The sequence below is a fragment of the Crocuta crocuta genome, unplaced genomic scaffold, assembly GCF_008692635.1.
Source record: "Crocuta crocuta isolate KB4526 unplaced genomic scaffold, BGI_CrCroc_1.0 scaffold184, whole genome shotgun sequence".
Lineage (NCBI taxonomy): Eukaryota > Metazoa > Chordata > Mammalia > Carnivora > Hyaenidae > Crocuta > Crocuta crocuta.
This window is the reverse complement of record NW_027530006.1, coordinates 3,707,865-3,712,728: the sequence shown is the minus strand read 5'-3', so window position 1 is coordinate 3,712,728 and position 4,864 is coordinate 3,707,865. Positions and strand designations below refer to the sequence as shown.

The 4,864-nt window shown below is 31.9% G+C and overlaps 1 long non-coding RNA gene across 2 annotated transcripts in view; it reads left to right on the top strand.

Annotated features, from left to right (window-relative positions):
• The window catches only part of LOC144231283 (uncharacterized), a 103,110-nt gene extending 101,348 nt beyond the window's left edge, over positions 1 to 1,762 (top strand). For both annotated transcript variants that reach the window (XR_013335027.1, XR_013335026.1), the window contains one exon: positions 1,696 to 1,762. This is a non-coding gene — a long non-coding RNA (uncharacterized LOC144231283). The remainder of the gene's footprint in view (positions 1 to 1,695) is intronic.
• The last annotated feature ends 3,102 nt before the right edge of the window (positions 1,763 to 4,864 follow it).

Here is a 4,864-nt window from a genome sequence, read left to right as displayed (position 1 = left end):
TTGTCTTGTTACACAATCTAGATTTGACATTATTATGCTGTATAAGAGTTGTTAGAGAGGACACTGATTCTTGGTTCCTGCTCTTAGGAAGAAAGTATCCAGTGATATTTTTATCACTATTAAGTATGATGTTAGCTGTCATATATGTGTGTGTGTGTGTATTCATATATATATGATATGCTATTATTTTTGTTATATGATTTTTATCAAGTTGAGAAAGTTCATATCTACTTATACTGTTCTGAGAGTTTTCACAATGAATGGGTGTTAACTTTTGTAAAATGCCTTTTCTGTATCTATTGATGTGATCATGTGACTTCTTCCTTAGTCTCTTGACATAGTGTGTTACATTATTGGTTTTTGAGTGTTGGCCCAGCTTTGCATACCTGAAATAAATCCCACTTGGTTATGGTATGCAATTTTTTTGTATATTGCATTTAATTTCCTGATAGTTTGTTGATGATCTTTTACATCTGTGTCATGAGAGATACTGATCTGTAGTTTTCTTGTAATGTCTTTGTCTTGGTTTGGTTAGAATAGTACTCTTCTTATAGAAAAAGTCAGGAAGTGTTGCCTATGCTCCTGTTTTCTGAAGAAAATAGTGGACAATTTGTGTCATTTATTCCTTTGATACTTGGTAGACTTTATTAGTGAAACCATCTGGGTTTGGTGTTTTCTTTTTGGAAAATGTATTAATTATTTAATTTATTTCATAGATATAGGCCTTATAAGATTAATTTTCCTTGAGAGTTTTGGTAGTTGGCATCTTTTAAGTAATTGGTTCATTTCATTTAAGTTAACAGATCTGTGCCCAATAAGTTGTTTATAGTATTCCTTTATTCTTATTTTAATGACCATAGAACTGGTAATGATAATTCCTCTGTTACATTTGTTATTTATAATTGTATCTTCCCCTTCTCTCTGTCTTTCTGTCTAGAGGTTTGTTAGTTTTTTTTAACATTTCAAAGAACTAACTTTTGGTCACTGTTTCTTTCTTTTGATTTTCTGTTTTCAAATTTGTTGATTTCTGTTTTTATTTATTATCATTTCTTTCCTTTAGCTTGTTCAAATTGCTTTTTTTGCTCTAGCTTCCCATTGTGGATCTGAGATCATTATTTTTATTCTTTATTATTTTATAATATGTGACTTAATGATACATATTTTCCTCTGAGCACCCCTTTTATTGCATTTTCAAATTTTGGTAAATTATATTTCTAGTTTTGTTCAAAGTATTTTAAAATTTCCCTTGAGAGATTGATCCATATGCAACTTGTGCTATTTAATCTCTAGATATTTGAGGATTTTCCATCTATCTTTCTTTTAGAGGTTTCTAGTTTAATTTTGGATTGACAATATACTTTGTATAAGCACTGTTTTTTTTTTTTTTAACTTGTTATGGTGTGTATTATAGGCCAGAATATGGTCTATCTTTGTGAATATTCCATGTGAGCCNTAAAAAAAAAAAGAAGAATGTCTATTTTCTATCTTTTGAATGCAGTATTCTATAAATATCAGATCAAGTTGAATGATGGTGTTGCTCAGGTCATTTCTATTATAAGTAATTTTTGGTCTAATTGCTCTATCAATTACTGAAAGAGAGGTGTTTGGCTTCTCCAAATATAATGGTGGGTTTGTCTATTTTACCTTGTAGTTCTACTAATTATTGCCTCTTTTGTTTTTGTACCCTGTTATTAGGTGCATACAGATGAAAGATTATTGTATCTGGAATACTACATGGCAATGAGAAAAAATGAAATCTGNAAAATAAAATAAAATAAAATAAATAAACTTAAAAAAAGTTTAAAAAAAAGATTATTGTATCTTCTTGGAGAAATGACTGTTTTATTATTCTGAAATTCCTTTCTTCACCCCTGATATATTTTCTACTATGAATTATGTTTTGTTTGAAATTACTCAAGCTTTCTTTTTATTAGTGCCAGTTGAGTATGTATTTCCCCATCTTAGTATTTTAAGTGTAGCATATAAAATCTTTTAATTTATTTATCACTTATTTTACTATTTATAAAAATGTTATATATGTTTAGTACAGAAAGTTAAGAAAATGAAGAAAAATGATAACATTATCCACAATCACACTACACAAAGTAAAATTTTGGATAAATTTTTAATGTTTTTTTCCTTGTGACTTTGTTTTCCCACTATGAGTACATGTAAATTGAATGTATATTGAGATTCAGATGTACCTAGGGATGGGATAGCTTTAAAAAAAACAGTAGGAATAGCCCACAAGAAGTTTCCACTAATTAGAAGATGAAGAGACTTCAAATATTGCTTATTTTTTTAAATAGTAAGCACATAAATAAAGCACCATATTTACAAGGATATTCATTGATTATATTCTTCAAACTTTGACTCTGAACTTATTATTTCTCTGGTCCTAGAAACAAAAACTTTAATACTTTACTGTATATTAATATTAGAATATGTTTTGTGTATATTGAATAATAGGCAGCTTTAAAAAAATACAGGATTCATGTACTATAAACACTGTCCTGCCCAAGTCCTTGAAATATAATTATGTATCTCAGATGATTTTCCATTTAGGTTGTTTTCAGGGTTTTTATGTTATAAATACTGATGCAATGAATATCTTGCACACATTACTACATACAAATAAATATAGACCCCTTATAACTATATTTGTATCTATATTCTATATGTAGAACATATTCCTAAACATGAGATTCCTTAGTAAATGCGTGGGTATATGCTTTTAAATTTTGATAGATACAGATGTCATTGAATTTATACCATTAAAAGCCAACTATATTACATTCTTAAGAAACACATATGAAAATACCTTTTTCCACAGCTTTGTCAATATGGTGTTTATGAGATTATTATATTAACATTTTATCTAACAGTTATGCTATACATTATAGTTATATTGCTCTAAAAGAAAGCTTTAAGAACCATATGTATAGTTATATTGCTCTAAAAGAAAGCTTTAAAAACCATGTTTTTCTCTGAGCCAGTTATTCATACTCTTTATCCATGTTTCTGTTCTTTTGGTTTTACCATGGGACTTCTAGAAATTCTTAGTAAAACTTAGACCTCTGTGATATGTGTTGGAAGCTTTTTGTTAGGTTTGTTTGTTTTTTGCTATGTTGGAATTTAAATTTTTTATGTAGTCCAATTCAATTCCCTTCTTGTATGTCTCTGTGCTTTGTCATACTTAGGAATGCATTTTAAATTCTGGTGTTACCAAAGAAATTTCCCTGTAGTTTCTTCTGGTCATTTATGATTTCTTTTTTCTTTTCTTTTTTAAAAATTATTTTATCCATTAGGTTTTTATTGTGCTGTAAACTATGAGGTACCAATCCAACCTATTTTTTCAGATTGCTTTAAATTTTTCTTAGAATCATTTCTTCAATAATGAACATTTTTAATTGTTTTAAACACTCCTCTGACTATCAAATTCCCATATGTGATTGAACCTACTTCTGGATATGCTACTTTGTTCTCTCGGTCTGTGTTTATACCACAAAATTACATATATAGTCTTGCACAGATTTAACATATCTGTGTGTGTGTGTGTGTGTGTGTGTGTGTACATACACACAGACAATAGTTGTTTGGGATCCTTCCTTCATTAGTCTTTATGTTGAGATATAAAACTAGTGTGCCTTCTTAGATTCTCAGCTTTTCTGTCTGTCTGTCTTTGTTCTCTGCTTTGGGTGTCGTCTTACCTTAGATGGTTTCCCTCTCTTTTGGGATATGAATGAAACACCATAGTGTGGGAGTCAGATTTTTTTACTCGTCCCAAGGGGCTGAATAATGCAACCTGGAAGTGCAGGGAGGTTAGTTCCCTAAAACCATTGTAAGATGAAAGAGGGCCAGACAGATCAATTACCTTTCGGCAATTGTAAACTGTCTCCTTGTAAATCTTCCACATGAATTTCATGGATAGGGGTGCCGTATAGTGAGTGTAAAAAGCACACATGGAATTTGTTTCATAAAGATCATAAGGCCTCAAACTTTTTTATTTTTGTCTATCATTGTGACATTCCTTGTTCTATTGGTTTCATAATGACATTGGCAATATGTAATGAAGTCTGAATTGGTGTATTTACCAAAAAAATGTTTTCTGGATTTAAAAAAGGAAGGACAATCTTATACACATTGTTGGAATATCTGGTTCCGAGTGTTTCATGGCAGGAATATATTACTTGCATACATGTGGATTTTCCAGTCTGTTAGTAAAAATCTGTTAGTAAAAATATCCCTCCTTTCCTTTTCCTTGTTCTTGCCCTTTTTCTCTCTCTTTCCTTTTCTTCTCCTTTTTTTCTTTTTTCTGGTCACCCTGGCTGACCAAAATGCCTCTTTTCACCCGAACGACTGCATGTGTTGCTTCAGACTTCCAGAGGCCAAGAAGGACTATGACCTGAGGGTCCTAGAGCTAGCCCACTCTTAGTTAAGATTCATAATAAGGGGAGGAGAAAGACAGATACAGCAGAGACAGGGGTAGGGGTGAGGGGTGGAGGGATCCCATCAGACCAGGGACAGAGGCAGAAGGGAAGGTGAAAGTCACTGAAATGGAGCCAAAGACAGTGGGGATGAAGGTGGAAAGAGAGACAGACATTCACACTGGATTCCTTCTGGGTCTCCTGCAAGGGCTTCCTGCTTTCACCTGGTTGCTCCCACACTGCTTTCCTCTCCATTCTCTTCTATCATTTTGCATCTTTTCTCCCACCATTTTCATTCTTTCTTAAGTCCTATAATTATCATGAGTAATCCCCCATTCACTAAGAAGACCCGCCATAGTAGCTGATAATTGCTCAGAGGTTGGGTCATACTCATTGATCTTTTTCTATGGGTTTGGATTCGTGCTGGACACTGAGGA